The sequence below is a fragment of the Phyllostomus hastatus genome, unplaced genomic scaffold (assembly GCF_019186645.2).
Source record: "Phyllostomus hastatus isolate PE091 unplaced genomic scaffold, TTU_PhHast_1.1 phas_contig_86, whole genome shotgun sequence".
NCBI lineage: Eukaryota > Metazoa > Chordata > Mammalia > Chiroptera > Phyllostomidae > Phyllostomus > Phyllostomus hastatus.
This window is the reverse complement of record NW_025333977.1, coordinates 76,477,912-76,495,674: the sequence shown is the minus strand read 5'-3', so window position 1 is coordinate 76,495,674 and position 17,763 is coordinate 76,477,912. Positions and strand designations below refer to the sequence as shown.

General features: G+C 36.0%; 1 protein-coding gene across 1 annotated transcript in view; it reads left to right on the top strand.

Moving 5' to 3' along the window:
• The window catches only part of IFT57 (intraflagellar transport 57), a 74,597-nt gene that overhangs the window by 44,498 nt on the left and 12,336 nt on the right, over positions 1 to 17,763 (top strand). The gene's annotated exons all lie outside the window — the stretch shown is intronic.

Here is a 17,763-nt window from a genome sequence, read left to right as displayed (position 1 = left end):
ATATTTTGATATATATTTTTTGTGATTGTATTTTTGTTTAGGTGAATAGTGAATAAAATTGAAATTCCATGACTGCATACCAACTGAGTAGACTTAGTAGATGATTAAGAACTCTGCTGAATGGTAAAATAGACAACTTCCTGGAAGCTGCCTTATATTATCTATTAACTACATATGATTAGAAGTTAAATATTAAGAAAATAACTAAGAAATTATGTGCAGTAAGATTTGGGGATTAAGCCAGGTGAACTGGCCCATTTAATCAAGTTTCTACTTTCCTTTTACCTACAATTTATAAGTAAGAACTTCAGAATGAGTTAATAAGTGACTAGACAATGTTATTCTCATTAGTACTATAATACAGTATTCTTTACAGAAAGGGTTAGAGAGACATCTAGTTAAAGAAATTAAAGGATTTTCATCCTTGCAGGCTGGAGACAAGCCTCAGCATTATGGAACAATGTTCTAGGGAAGGGTGTCACTCTGAAAACAAGGTCCTGTGTCTGCCCCCTAAGTAGAAGCCCTACAAAAATTCCTGTTTTCAGAGTGCCCTGGAAGCTGATTTATTCTTAGTATGTCTGGACTTGGATTTGTGGAACAGTATCCTGGAGCAAGTAATAGGTAGCCTAGACTCCTGGGTCAGTTGTAGAACAGGATAAGGAGAATGAAGGTATTACTAGACTGTGAATAGCTGTGAAACAAACTTTATACAAGTAAGTGGGAAAATTCTACAGGCTGCTTACCATACATTCAATCATTGTGGAGGACAGCTATTATTTGTCTATGCTGAGAGTGAATTCACTGTTTACGTATCCCTTATCTATAAATACTCACTAGTAAGAATTTCTTTACTGATTGGATCTGTGTTGAAAGTTATAAGCTGCAAAAATATTTTTTTCTAAAAATCACATTTTTGTTAGAACAAAGTCTCTTCCTAAAATTAAAAATGACTATTGTGAATTAGAATGACATGTTAAAATAATTGTGTGGTGGAGAACTCTCAAGTACATCTTAATCCCACAAGGAAGCAAGTTTAATTTGTTTCCTTTAAAACTAAGTAAACTCTTGAAATCAAACATTTCATTTAGAACCCAATACGATAACAAGAGTGTTATTTTATTTGTTAGTAAACACTGTCATTAATTTCCACATAATAGAAGTAACTGAATAAAGAAGACATATAAATGTAACTGCTAACATGTACATTTTTACAAAATTAAGTGCAGGTCAGACTCTATTACAAACCAGTATCATAGTAATCAAAATTGTGGGTTCATAGAGAACAGTGTTCTGCTTGAGGAAGAATTAACCAGTTGAAAGTTGGACTCTTAGTCTCATGCCATACATGACTAGCCTTGATCTTATGAGAATACACTGTGGCAAATTCACTGCAATCAGGCTTTATAGGCAACATTTCAAAATGTCAGATAAAGTTTTGGGTATTTTTTATAGCATTTTTTACAGTATGTGAATATCACTTTGAATTTAGATTTTTGTGCTAAAACATACTGACCTAAAGTCATATTTGATTGAGACTTATCATTGGATCTTTGTGTCCAGTATTTCAAAACCTTTTCTTTTGTCTAAGTATGTCAAGTGTAGCAAATGGGAAATACAGCTTTATGGGCAACTTTGTATTCAGCTTCTTTAAGGAAAATAAGATTATACACTGAGTTGAGAAAATACCATATTAGTGAGTAGAGAAATGTTTTTTATGTATCAGAAATACAAAGAACCTGGTTACATATGAGGTGTCTCAGACTCATTATCCTCCTTCATCAGAGCTGACACTGATCCATGGTAGTGGATCCCATTCTTCCTCAATCCTTGCCTCTACCAAAACCAAAACCTCACCTTTATTTTGGCCAAAAAAATAACCTTCACTCAAATGAGGCTATTTTGGACATTTAGAGGTTTTAACTTGGTGTTTGAGGGGAGAAAATGAATTATTTTCAGATCAGTATATTTTACTAATCACTGTTAGATTAATTTTTAAGGAGCATAGATATGTGGGAGATAAATTATAAAGGGCTTCCATTATTTAAATCCAATATAAATTTCTTTTAAATGATCTTGTGTTAGTAGTAAGTAAGCCCATATTTATTTGGCACTGAATCAAATGTTTGTTTTACTTTTAAGTTCAGTTTATTCCTTGTATGCTTCTTAGCAGAGAATTACAAAAAAGTAAATCTCCTTTTCTGTTCTTTTTGCATATTACATTATGTATGTTTTGATGAGATCCTATAATATATCAATATTTTACTTTCTATATTCTTCATGAGGTTGCGATCAGATTTTTATTGCAGGCTAGCTTGTCCCTGTTTCTGGCATCGCTTGTTACTGTTGCTAGTTCTCAAGAATATAAACATATTTTATATTAGCTTAAACAAATTACAGTTAGGAAAATAAGTATATTGTCCAAAATACAAGTAGTATGTACCACAATGGGGATAAAAGATTTTTGTCATATGCTAGCTTGAATGGACTTTGTTAATTGTTCCCTTTTTAGAGTTGGTTATAGAGGATGCTCCTGGTGGTCACTTGTAGAGTCATTATACACCCAGAGACCCAACTCAAATCTGCCCAAACCAGGAATAACGTGGCTAAAGGTAGAAAAAGAAGTTTTGTTATGAGCGTCAATAGATTCAGCCAAATCCTAGATCATTCCACTCTTAGTTAATACCTCATTTATGATTAAGTGAGTAAGGTTCAGGAATTAATTCCTTAGAAGGGCTGTCTGAGGACATCTACTAGAGCAGATGTCAGTATCACCTAACATTATAAAATCATCTACAAGTATTGTTGTTTCACTGTGACTCTGTATCTTTTACTTTTGTTCTCTCTTTATTTTTTTCTGTTTATTTCTCTTACACTTTTCTTTGCTGGTGTGTTTTTATCTTTTGGATTGTTCTCTATTAGACCCAATAGTACCCACAAGTGTTACATTACTACTCTGGTGGAATTTAAAACTAAAAGTAAACATGTGTGATTATTATCAGAATAGATTTAAATCTATAACTAGTCAAGAATTATTCTAATCTCTGAATCTTTTTAAAGTACAATTTTGTTTTTGATTATAAAAATAATATGAAAACAATATTTCAAGGGGAGAGGGGGCAATCAGCATGCTGTGAATTAGAAGGTAGCAATCAGCCCTGACCCATGTGACTCGGTGGGGCTTCACTCTGCAAAGCGAAAGGTTGCTGGTTTGATTCCCGGCTAGGGCACATACCCTGGCTTGTGGGTTTTGCCCCCAGTCAGGGCACAAGAAGGAACCGATCAATATTTCTCTCCCTCTCTTTGCCTCTCTGTATTTGTAAAATAAATAAATTCACCTCAATTTGTATTTGTAAAATAAAGAAATACAAATTTTTAGAAGGTAGAGATCACACATTTAGTCAGTTTCTCATTTATTCAACAAAAGTTTCAGAAACTTAGTGGAACTATGCTAGCCATAAAGACCCAGAAAAAAATGGAGCCTATCTCACACATCTTCCCTTGGTACCCAGGATTTATATTTATACGACTTACTAGTCATGTGACACAGGGCAAGGTGCTATATACCTCTCTATTCCTCCTTTGCCTCATCTGTAAAATTGGACTAATTATATTACTTACCTTACAGAGTTATTATAAAGCATCAGGTTCAGTGTCTGACACAAGTCAATACCTAATAAATGTTTATTATTATATAACAATATTGCTATGATGATGTTATTGTTTTCTATCATAGCCCTTTTATATTCAGCGTCTATATCAGTATTTAGGAAGAATTCACAAAATTTCATATGCTTTCATCACTTAAAGGAATATCTAGAAACATCAGTCTTATATTCTTACATGTGAATATAATCAGATTCATGTAGGTGTCATTTTGGTAAATCTTCCTAATATGATGATAATAATAGTAACTGATACTTACTAAGTGTTCACTGTGTGCCAAGTGCTCTTCTTAGCACTTCACATATAGTAACTCCTTTAGTTCTTTCCACAGCCCTATGAGATGCAGGTACCTGTACTACAGATGAAGAAACAGAAACAGAGAAGTAACTTGCTTTTGCCTCCTAATAAGTGACAGGTACAACCTACTCCAGGCTTTTACCAATTTGATTAGCAACAATATACCATACTGGCTAAAAGCACAAATTCTGAATACAGTTTGCTTGAGTACAAATCCTGGCTTTAGCTCTTAACTTCTGGGCACTGTGGGCAAGTTACTCAAACACTCTGTGCCTCATCTGTAAAATGAGGTTCATTATAAAACCTGCTTCAAAGAGTTATTAAAAGGATTAAATGAATTAACATATGTAAACGACTTACACTTGTGCCAGAAAAATTACTTAAAATATTTTGAACATTATTTCTAGCCCTGGCTGGCATAGCTCAGTGGATTGAGCGCGGGCTGCGAACCAAAGTGTCGCAGGTTCGATTCCCAGCCAGGGTACATGCCTGGGTTGCAGGCCGTAACCCCCAGCAACCGCACATTGATGTTTCTTTCTCTCTCTCTCTATCTCCCTCCCTTCCCTCTCTAAAAATAAATAAATAGAATCTTTAAAAAAAAACAAACATTATTTCTGTGTACTTTTGTGTATATAGTTGAAATTATACCTCCTTTTTTTTTAACATAACATCTTGGGTATTTGCACATACCCTTAAGAATTATAACCATAACTTTAGTGGTTATCTGTAATGCTGAAAGATTACCATGAATCTCTAGCCGAGTACCAGGTAGCAGACATGGCTTGGTCAAGCTCAGCAGATCAGGGTCAAAACAAGAGGTCCATGGTCTGGGTGGGGGAATGACAGGGCGAAGTCATGCAAGAGCTGGTGGTTACAATATGGGCAAACATAGAAACCATAAGATCTAAGAACACAATGCAATGGCAAGAAATGGAATGTCATTGAGTCATTTTTGAGAAACAAATGGTTGTTGAAGTTACAAGTCCAGTTAAAAGGTATCACGTGGAGAGCAGGACACAGAAACGAAGAAATGAAGATTAAAAGAAAATTAGATTTGGAAATCTTGTGTAATTACTTATCACTGCAGGAGTGTACAGTCAGATCCGCCGGTAGGTTGTAGCTGCCGTTACTTTTTTTCAACTGTGTGAGGGCCTCTTCTCCAGGGTATTTTATGACAGTTATTGAAAGATAATATTTTCCTACATAATTGAAATATTTTTAACTCTTTAATAGTATATTTTTTTAACTTTTAAGTGAATAATTGACAGTTAATAAGTTGATGAATAATAGTAGTTGAAACTGAGCTGCCAAAGAATTCCTCATGTCTCATGTTTCTGGGGCAGTAGAAAATGTGGAATTATACACACATACACACACACACACATATATATTTCACTTTTTGTGTTTTTGATTAATTTTGAATCACTAAATACTTAATACTATTTCTTGAAGAAAATTATTCTATCTCTTTGAGTTTTCTTTTTACTATAAAAAAGGAAGCCTTTATTTGACCTTGTGGAAATAGAGACCACCTAAATGAGAACTAGCAAAGGCTATTTATTCAGAGCTTGCTCTATAGCAAGGGAGCCATCCACCATCACTTGCATTTGGCAGAGATTCAAAGGCAGGCAGGAGAATTTCTGGTGGGGAAAGGGGAGGCTTCATGTATGTTTAAGTGACTAGAAATTTGGAGGCAGGCTATCTAGTAGCAGTGCCTCCTATGTGATTGGTTAGGGAGTATATTTGCCCTTGTCTGATTGGTTTTACATTGGAAGTGGTCTGGGGGAAGGAGAAAGCTGGCATTTATTAAGCCTTGATCATTTGGGGCCTATTGCTACAGAGCTTGGCTTTCTGGACTAGTTGCTACAGATTGTGGATCAGAATTCTATTTTGTATAATGATCTGGCTGTTGTCTTTTATCCATTTGTGTATAGTCATGTGCAATGTTTCAGTCAGTGACAAAGTACATAAGTGATGGTGGTCCCATAAGATTACAATGGAGCTAAAATATTTCTATGGCCTGGTGACTTCGTAGATGTCATTAATAGAGAGGTATGTTCGTGGTATATTATCTGCTTACAAGCAAATATATGATGAGAAGAAAAAAACAAACCAAATCACCATGGACATATTTCTGAAAAAAGTGATGCCTCCTTTGGAAGAGCCTCAGGTTGCTCCTTCAGAAGGTCTTCCAGTAAAGGGCATTGTTATCATAAGAGCTGACAGCTCCATGTTTGCCATTGCCATCTTCCGGTGGGACAATATGTGGAGGTGTAGGTCAGTGATATTGATGATCTTGACCCCGTGTAGGCCCTAGGCTAGTGTGTGTCTTAGTTTTTTTTTTTAACAAAAAAGTTTAAAAAGCTAAAAAAACTAAGTAATTAAAAAATGCTTATAGAATAAGGATTTTTATTTTAAAATGTTTTTGTGTAGTTTTACTATGTTTGTCTTTTAAGCTGCATTATTTCAATAATTGAAAAGTTAAAAAAATTAAAACATTTGTAAAGTAAAAAGTTTGTATAGTAAGCTTAGTTTACTGTAAAGAAAAATATACTTTTTATAAATTTAGTGTTGCCTAATCATACAGTGTTTATAGTTTGCTGTAAAACAGTATGTTGTGTTACATCAACAGTGGCCTCATACATCTTGTTCTTGATTTAATCTCATGCTGTTTTGTAAATTTAGTGTATCTTAAGTGTACAGTGTTCATACAATCTACAGTAGTGTCCAAGTAATGTACAATAATGTCTTCGCCTTCACATTCATTCACCACTCACTCACTGATTTACCTAGAGCAACTTCCAGTTCTGCAAGCTGCATTTATGTGTCCTGTACAGGTAAATAATTTTTATCTTTTATACTGTATTTTTACTGTACACTTTCTATATTTAGATACACAGTACTCACCATTTTGTTATAGCTGCTTACAGTATTCAGTACGGTAACATGCGCCATACAACTTTGTAGCCCAGGAAGCAACAGGAGATAGCATATAGCCTAGGTGTGCAGTAGGCTCTACCATCTAGGTTTGTGTAGTGCACTCTGTGACGTTCGCACAACAATGAAATAGCCTAACAACACATTTCAACGTATTCAGGTCATTAAGCAACACATGACTATATTCAGTTTTCAACTTCATTCATTGAACCGAGGAACAGTGGCTTCTGAAAATGGTTAGTCTTTATTAGTCTTCATCAGGAGAACAGTTTTCTTCAAGTCAAGTGTTTTTATCTTAACAGAAACTAAGTAAACAGTAATAAATATTTTTCTTCCCCAGACATAAGAGCAGAAAGTGCGAAATCAGTTTTCAACTAAACCTTACCTTTTTCTTCAATTATACAATATTTAGTCCTAAAAGATTGTGTAATGATTTAACATTAGGTATTTAATGCAATGAACAAATGTTCTATCATGCTTTAATGCCTTGTAGATATTGTAATTAAAATTTTGATTAATGGCTTAGATTTTTTTCACATTGTAATTAAATGTTTCCTGCTTTGTTGTTTTAAAAGATAGTTGGCTAGGTACTTCCTCCATTTCACTAAAAACTAAGTCATTATGTAAATCTTTAGCTTCATTACAAGGGATTTAAATAGAGGGTTTTGCTGGGTTTTTTTAAGGCTTTGGAAGTACTACAACATGTGTTTCTAATTATTTCAAGCCTTTGATTCACTGAACTGCTTTTTTATTTATATGTATATATACACACACACACATATATATATATACACACACACAAATATATAAAGATATATAAGGATATATAAGGATATATATATATATATATCCTTACCTGTTCTTCAGTGTCTGCCTTTCTCAGAGTACAATTGTAAAAAGAACCTTAAACTTTAAATTTCAACTCCAAGCAATCGGATCTTTTTTTAACATAAATGAAACATAGGTGGTACCTTAGGTGATTCACAGGAAGAAACCTTATGGGAAGAGTCATTGCACTAAGGGAGGAATCATTGCAGTAGTCCTGAGCCTGTGGGCTCTCTAGTCACTTTGAGAGCTAAAACCTGGGAGGGAGAAGCAAGGCCATCATTAATCAGCAGGTGGAATTCCATTTGAATGAACCTGGAGGGACCGCAAAATTGCCATATTAGATCTAAGTCTCTTCAAATTGGAAGCCAAATCCTGCAGAAATGTACAATGGTAGACACATCTGTATCTGGAAGCAATAGAGGGTATTTTTCTCATCCCAGAGCAGTGGAAAGACTAATTTACTTTGACCTTCTGCCACCACGGTGTTTGGATGCAGTGTAAGAAGAGTGTTAATAAAATCTAGCTTTCTTAATATTCCTGACTTGTAGTGATTTATAAATTGTTATAGTTTGGGAATAAAGAACATTTCTTAAGATTTGTACTCTGGTTGTTAAATTTAGTCTATATTGACAGGATTCTTGTATACATGAGCAAAAAAGTATAATATATTCTGTGGGCTAGGATATAGGAATGCATTTTATGTATATATTAGTCATTAAAATGAGATTCTGCTATGTGAATAATGGAGAGACTACATTTATAATTCTTGTAGATTTTCTGGTGGACCTTTCATTGAGAAATAAAAGACAATTTTTAAAAAATAAGGCACAAATTTTTAAAAATCAACTTTTACAATTACCAGTAACAAATGTAAATACAGAGGGCAATAAGTTGGTCTCCATGAGACTTCATGCAGGAGTAATAGCTCCAATTACTACCATAAATGTCTGTAATTTTATCTATTGCTGCCAGGCAATAAATGCTTTTTAATATAGTAAGGCCATAAATGTACCTGCTGCTGTTGTTTAAACAAAATACAATTTCCAGCAAATTTATCCTTGAAACACCTGCTATAATCAAAAAGAGGTGAATGCTATCAAAATAAACTGCCTAAATTAACTAGACACATACATTTTTAGAGCAGCCTGCATGATTACTCAACTGCCACATCGTCTCAGAGAATGAGGAGAAATATTCACTGATGGACTTGTACAGACAAGCTTTCTTTGAAGGAGAACAAAAACAAAACAAAATACTGTTTTGGATTTTTAAAATTATTTTTAAAACATGGTGTCATATTGTGGACTTAAAGTTGTATTCACAAAGTCAGTCGTTTTTTCTTTGTAGCGTGTGGGTCAAGGACAGATACCAGGGTTGTAGGGGAAAAATACTATGCTTAAAATTATACATATAAAAATACTGCAAAGGGGTGGAGAAAAACCCAGCCATCCTTAAGCAATTGGAAAGGTTTTTTAGCTGCTTCTGTCACAGTCTTGTTGAACATTCACAATATTCTGTGTTTAAACATAGTTGATGATGCCTTCCTTCTTATTTACCCTGAGTGTGATAAATGTTTCAAATGGATCAGGGAAAGGTTTCATTTATCACAGTGGAAACAGAACAAGTGTTTGTGCTTCAGAGATTACTATCAGCTCTATAAAGAACATCAACAATAGTAGCAGATTTTAAGGAAATAACCAATAAAGACTGCATGCTATGTATAAGTACTGCAGAGGGAAGTTACTAATGCCTCACAGCAGATATGCCTCAAATAGACATTTGTGATTGAGAGCAGTGAATTAATACATATTGATTATAATTAAAATTTCTAGACTGCCTAAATATTTTATTATTGCAAAGTATGATTTAATGTTTCCTTTAAATTACTTAATATAAAATATGAGTTGAAGCAGAAACCATTTGTCATTGGACTTCCCTATAAAATGTACTTATTAATTGGCTTGACTCATTTTTCCAGTCTATGATATTAGAGTAGTTGTCACTATCACTGTGTTTTATTACAAATTTCTTACTATTTGGACAAATTTTACTCCCATCATCTTTATTCCATTATATTTGTTAACTTATGCCAAGGTTAAACACATGTTTTTTGTTTTTTCAAGTATACAGATGACTTTTGTATTTTCAGGTTTTTATTTGTTTTTGAATATCAGTATGAGATCAAAGTTTTGATTAGTAGATTCCTAAAGTGGGAGGAGCTGTCAAGGTCATGCCTTCCAACTGCCCGCCATGGTCATTCAGTGTCCTGTGAAAGAACTGCATTCTGGGTTGTGCTGCATTCTCAGCAGGAAGGGCCCCATCACTCCCTGGCTGCCTTGCCAAATCTCTTCTCTGGGCGTGTGGTTCCTCCTAAAGTCTAGAAATCCTCACTCAGATTTGTGGTCATATAAAAGGGGTATGGGTAGAATAAACATGAATAACAACTCTGGATGTACGTGTGAAAATGCTTTAGTAACAGGTGGTAATCAGTAAAGATGATCTCTGAGCACACATTAGAACTGTATCTAATGAACAAGGTATTTTACTTAGAGACCATGGATTTCCAGTTTCGGTTCAATTATAGGCAGATTTGAGAATACCAGTGATTGTCGTGATGGCCTTCGCTCATAACTCTGTGCACACTGTCTTATTTTCCTCTATAATAGGAATATCTAGAAAACAGGAACTTCCTGAAGGAACATGTATTTCCAACAATTATGATTCCTACACCCCCTGCAACAAATACACACATACAGCATACACCACACATACATACTCAACTCTTCGTAAATCATATGTTTAGTTCTTTGAACATTTAAAAAGAAAAATGCTTTCACACCACAAACGTATATCACAGAAGTCTCTAAGCTACTGGCAATGAAAGAAAAATGTCTCATTTAAAAATTCAGGAAAGCCACAATCTGTAATTATCCCACAACCTAATGGTCATTTTTCATTAAGAAAGTAATTCAATCTCATGAAAAGGTTATTTACTTTAATGGGCCATCTCATTCTTTTTCTTTCTCTCACACATATACATACAAATGCGCAAATGTAAGCAGTGTTGAAGCTGAAAATGAATAGAACAAGAAGAGACTGCGAAACTGCAAAAAGAGAATACAGATAATGTTCTGTTACTAGGAAAGGGAGTGTTCTCCATGGAAAAGGGAAATGTGTACATTATCCATACAGGATAAGTTATTAACCAATCCCAGAAATAGTTGCTACAGTGAAATTAGACATATTCTACTTCTGTCAAACTGTCTTCTCTGCCTCTTTCACTTAACCTGATTTCCTGCTATCAGATTTCCAAAGAATTTTATTACTTTTAAAAAATATATTTTATTGGTGATGCTATTACAGTTCCAATTATTCCCTCTTTGCTCCCCTCTGCTTGGCACCCCCATCCCTCCAGCAATCCCCAACCTCAGTTCATGTCCATGGGTCATGCATGTAAGTTCTTTGGCTTCTGCATGTCCTATACTATTTTTTTAAAGATTTTATTTATTTCTTTTACAGATGGGGTGGGGAAGAAGAAAGAGAGGGAGAGAAACATCAGTGTGTGATTGCCTCTAATGAGCTCCATTTTGGGGACCTGGCCTGCAACCCACGCATGTGCCTTAACTGAGAATCAAACAAGAAACCTTTTGGTCCACAGGCCAGTGCTCAATCCACTGAGCCATACCAGCCAGGGTCCTATACTATTTTTAACTTCCCCCTGTCTATTTTGTGCCTACCAATTATGCTTCTTAATCCATGCACCTTTTCCCTCTCCCAGCTGTTAACCCTCCAAATGATCTCCATATCTATGATTCTGTTCCTGTTCTGCTTCTTTGCTTTGTTTGTTTTTTTAGATTCAGTGGTTGATAGTTGTGAATTTGTTGCCATTTTAATGTTTGTAGTTTAGATCTTTAACATTTCATGTAATAATGTCTTGGTGATGATGAACTCCTCTAGCTTTGTCTTGTCTGGGAAGCACTTTATCTGTCCTTCCATTCTTAATCATAACTTTTCTGGATAGAGTAATCTAGGTTGTAGGTCCTTGCTTTTCATCACTTTGAATACTTCTTGCCAGTCCTTCTTGCCTGCAAAGTTTCTTTTGAGAAATCAGCTGATAGCCTTATGGGAACTCCTGTGTAGGTAACTCTCTGCTTCTCTCTTGCTGCTTTTAAGATTCTCTTTATCTTTAACCTTTGGCATTTTAATTATGATGTGTCTTGGTGTGTGCCTCTTTGGGTCCAACTTCTTTGGGACTTGCCGTGCTTCCTGGACTCAATATGTCTATTTCCTTCACCAAATTAGGGAAGTTTTCTTTCATTATTTTTTCAAGTAAGTTTTCAGTTTCTTTTGCTTTCTCTTCTCCTTCTGGCATCCCTATGATTCAGATATTGGTATGTTTGGAGACATCCCAGAGGGTTCTTATACTATCCTCGTTTTTTTTTTTTATTCTGTTTCCTTGTTGCTGTTCTAGTTGAATGCTTATTTCTTCCTTATGTTCCAAATTGTTGATTTGAATCCAAGCTTCCTCCCCTCCATTGATGGGAAATTTTTCTTTATTTCACTTAGTGTGACCTTCTTTTCATTCCTTTATGCTGTTGCCATACTCAGTGATTTCTTTGGGCAGCCTGATAACCAGTGTTTCGAACTCTACATGATAGGTTGTTTATCTCCATTTTGTTTAGTTCTTTTTCAGGGGCTTTGTTCTGTTCTTTCATTTGAGCCATATTTCTTTGTCTCCTTAATTTGCCAGCCTCCCTTGCTGGTTTCTATATATTAGGTAGAGCTACTTTGACTCCCTGTCTTAGTAGCATGGTGTATTGTAGAAAAGTCACCTGTAAATTTTGCGTGGCAGAATCTTCAGTAATTGCCCTGGCTTTACCTGCTTTACCACTTTGTGGCTCTGTGTGGTGGGGAGGGCTCAGAAGAGGGAAAGTGCTGCTGCTTGGAGGCTTACCACATATTCACCACATTTCCAGTCACTTCATCTACTTTCTGTATGTGACTGGCACCCATCCAGCTGTTGCCCTGGTGGTGAATTCCAGAATGGGTGGGTTTGTATACGCTCTAAGTTCATGTGGGCCCTTTAAATGGAATATCCTGAAAAATCTCCTGAATCCAGCAGTCTCTTCCCACTGCCCAAATCCTCCCTGTTTTTTTACAGCCAAAAATTATAGGGATTTATCTTCCTGGCACTGGAACCCTGGGCTATTTGGTCTGGCCTGGGGCTGGGATTGCTCTCTCCCGAGATATCTGTCCTGATTTTTGTCCACCATATGTGAATGTGGGACTGTCCCTTCTGCCACCACCACTGCCTCTCCTGCCTCTCCACTAGTCTCGGTGACTCCACCCCCCTACCAGTCTGGATGAATGTGGCTTCTTTAAATCCTTGGTTGTTGGACTTCATGCAGCTCAATTTTCTAACGATTCTGAGTATTACTTGTTTGATCTAGCAATTTTCTCTATGATTGCACAAGGAGGCAAAGCATGTCCACTTACACCTCTATCTTGACTGGAAGTCCCAAAGAATTTTTCATTGGCCACAGATGGGGTATTAAACATGTCATGGGAACAACAGTGTTCTTCATTGAAATCTTGAGGGTGATCATTTTTGGACTGCAGCTCATACCTGGCCCTACCTCTCTATCACTGCATCTACAGTTATAATTTTAACCACTGGTTGAAACACATGAACTGTACAGATACCCTTATAAGCAAGGACTTGCTGTCCAGCCATAGTATGGTCAATAGACAACCTCCAGCTCTCTGCTCCTGCAGTAGCAGAGAGCTGCCTAACCCCAGGTCATGTCCTTCCAGAGTAGCCTGCATCTGGACTTATATGAAGTTTGGAACTATTATAAATAATACTGCTTTGAAAATTCTTGGGCATGTCTCTTGATAAACATGTACATTTTGAATTGTTAGGTCAGAGTATAATGTGTATGTTCAGCTTTGGCAGACCCTGCCAAATAGTTTTCAAAGTGGTTATATAAATTTATTCTCCTTCTAGCAGTGTATGAAGTTCCATTTGCTCCACGTCTTTATCAACATTAAGGGTTGTTTTAGTCTTTTTTATTTTAGTCATTATAGTAAATATATTGTAAGAGGTCTTATTTTCATTTTAATTTGCATCTTCCTAATGACCAATGATGTTGAGCCCCTTTCCATATATTTATTTGGCATTTGAATATCCCTTTGGTCTTTTATTATTGGATTATCTACTTTTTATTTTGATTTATAGAAGTTCTTTATATATCCTGAGTATGAGTCCTTTGATATATATATTGCAAATATCTACTCTTTAGCTTCCTTCCCTTTTCACTGTTATTGGTACATTATGATAAATAGTGGCTTGATTTTAATGTACTCAAAATGATCTTTTGGGAGGAGGGGATTATAGCTAATATTTGTTTTATTTAAGAATCTTTGTTTATCCCAATGTTATGAAGATATCTTCTTATGTTTTCTTTTTGAATCTTTGTTTTTTTACCTTTTACATTGAGATCTGCAACCCACCTAGCATTGATTCTTATGTATGGTGTGAGGTAGAACTTAAGATTTATTTGGTTTTCATCTGTATATGCAATTGACCCAGTTCACAGAAAAGGTTATCCTCTCACCAGTGTACAGCTTTGTCATAAAAAGTAAGCATGTACGTGTGGGGCTGTATCAGGACACTACTTTATTGCATTGGTATCTTTGTTGTTAGTTTATGCTGTTGAATATAGTATCTTTTTTAGTTATTCCCTGTTTATTTGTGGCTTATACAATTCTGTGTGCCTGTGTGTGTGTAGTATACATACACACATCAACATAATTGCTAAATTCACTTATTGTAAGAGTAGGTTTATAGATTCTTTTGCATTTTCTGTATGTATGATTGTAGCATCTGCACATAAATAATATCAATCTTCTTTATACACCTTTTATTTATTTTATCTGATAGTTCACTTAAGCACTCTATACTGGAATTAAGTGGTATTAATTCCAATACCACTTAATTCCAGGAGGAAAACTTTCGGTATTCCAATTTGCCATTGTAATGATGTTAGCTTTATGACTTTTATAAATATCTTTTAATTACTTAAGGAACTTCCCTTTTGTTTCTAGTTTGCTAAAAGTCATTATGAATGGATGTTAAGTTTTTCAAGTGACAGTTTTTCTCAATCTGTTGAGGTGATCATATGGTTTATCTTCTTTTTTTCTCTCTTGCTATGGTGAATTATATTGATTGATTTTTGAGTAACTAACCATGCATTTTGGAATAAATGCAAGTTACTCATGACATATTATGATTTTTATATATTACTAGTTTCAGTTTTCTGGTATTTTTTGAGAATTTATGTATCTATTTTACAAAAGATATTGATCTGGGATTTTTCTTGGGTTTGTTTGGGGTTTTTTTGGTGTCTTTGTCAGGTTTCAGTGGCAGGCTCATAAAACAAGTTGGCAATTGCTTTCCTTTTTTTTCTGTTTTCTGATAGAATTTGTTCACGCTATCTTTTCTTAAATATTTGGGAAATTGCACTGATGGAGCCATTTAGGTCTGGATATTTCTCTGTGAGAAAGTTTTTAATTACATGTTTATCTTTAAAATGTCTTAAATTCATTTTCATTATATAATTGATATAAAAATTCATTATTGCAAAAATTCAAATATTACAGATAAAAACTAAAGCTCCTTTAATCATTAAATTAAAAGTTAAATTAGAATTTGAGTCCCTTTCAAATTTTTAGCTACACTTTACTGCATTTCATCAGGGAAATGACATGGTACGGCATAGCAGACTTGAGCTCTGCCACGCATCTGCCTGTGTGAGCCAGGGCTTTGCCTCAATTTCTTCATCTTAATAGGGTTTCAGAGAGAATTGTATGTGACGATGTTTGGATAGTGCTTCTTAGCCTTGAATATCAACACTGAAGTTATTACTGTTAAATTTAAAAAGGTCTCAGAAGGATATGACTACTGGGAATCACTGTACACCCAAAGTAGGAGCTAGAGAAGGGCTTCTGGTAGCCAGATAGTTATCACAAAAAACTCCCTACTAAAGCTCACGCATTTTATTTGTAGGAAAGTCCTCCTGTAAATCCTTATTTGGAGCATACGTATACTTGTTTTAAAGATTATTCTGACAAGTTTCGCTATCCAGATTGTTCATCCACAGAAGATTAGAAGCAGCAAATTTCTGTAGTATCTATGCTTCAGCAAAACAACCAAGCTAAGAAACATGTATTTAATGTGCAGACTTGAACTGGGAGTGGTCAGAGTTTCTCGTGCTTCTCACTGAAATTGGGTGGCAAAGTTAGGAGACAAAAGCAGCAATTGTACAATGGAAAGTGTGTAAGTGCGAGAATGGACAATAGGGTTCCAGTTTATTTTGTGATGGATAGTGTAAAAATCACACAATCTCAGTTTGTTACCCAGTCTATGAAATGGACTATCTCCCCAGAGTGGTCTTGAAAATTCCTAGAGAAAGTAAATTCAGAGTTGAAACAAAAGCCTAATAAGAAAAATGGAGTTAAGCACCTTAAATGGAGGGAGCCCATAAAAGCCCTTGTAAATATTTATATATTCACTAAAATAAGACTGTAAAAACAGAACATTGAATTAAGATTTCATTAGTGTTGCGCGGGTCCCCGGCCAGCAGTGACTATGGAACGCTGTGGATGGCTCAACGATAAACACGTGAGAAAAAACAACATGCACAGAGACAAACTAGTTTCTGTGGGGAAGTAGGGACAAAATGGCCACTCCCCCGCCCCCAGTGGGGAGCTCGCTGATTTACAGTCCATACCTGCTTTTATTGGGCTCATTTTGCATAATAATTCAGGTAAAGTACAGTACTCATTAGGGGGAAGTATGGAACTATAGAAAACAAGGAACTCTGCCGGTCTATTTTGAGTCAGGGTAAAAGAGCTGTAAGACTTTGAGGAACAAACTAACTTCCTCTTTGGACCCTCTCATTCAACTGAGAGCATTCTAAACAAAGAAGGTTTCACAGTAATTTACATGTTCTTTCTTAGGCCTGATCACCCCGGGGAATCCGCCTTTTTCAGCACAGAGCTGCACCACCCTGTCATTGTTTCAGGCTTAGGTGGAGCAAGGGAACTAAGGCAACCGAGAGACAAGGAGGTTTTCTCCCAGACGATGAGGACTCAGGCTGTCAAAGCCGAGGAGCGAGGGTCCATCACCCCCTTTTGCTGCAGTCCCCCAAGTCCTTCTTTTGGGGGGCCTCCCAAAGTGATCGTGCCTGTCTTAGGTCGTTCCCCCCTTGGGGAATCTTACCTGTCTTTGGCTAACCGACCAAGCTTTTTGGGGTTCAGTTATGAATAAAGCAGCAGAAGCAGCATTCCTGCCAGGGAGATAAGCTTTTGTCTCCTTGCTGGCGTACGGTTCCAAGGGCGTTCCCTTAGCCTTAGCCTAGGCAGGGGTTTCAGCTTCTGATACCAGGCAGGGCGGTTCCCAACACATTAGTAATTACTCATAACAGAATTGAGGAAGGAGCAGTAAGAATAGAGGAGAAAGGTAGAATAGATGGCAGAAGTAATATTTTGTGATATAAGCAATTCAAGACACATCAGAGCTGCGGGTCCCAGCTCGCGGGAGCTGGAGCAGAAGAGGCCAGTAGACCTGAAACCGATACAGTCAGCTGTGCTCCAGTGTGGACTTCTGAGCCCAAGAAGAAACATCCCAGTACACACAAAGGTGCCTTTTTCTCCCAAATGTCCTTTGACACTTTGCCTCTGCACACATAGAAGAGGCTCAAACTGGGGTAAAAAACACTGACAGTGTGACATTTCACAGGTTGTAAATTGCTGAAATGTATGCATATATATAAGTTCCATTTGCCATCCCTCGTTCATGTTTCAGCCTCTTTCCCTGCAGATTTGGAGAAAAACTTTGAGTCTTAAGTTGGTGATTTGGATAAAGAAACAAAATGTCTCTGCTTATGCAAAGGAAATCATTCAGGCATTATTCTGTTAAAGTAAAACCCAGAGAGCCATATAGTTTTGCCAGTCACCTTAACAGCTGCAAGTAGA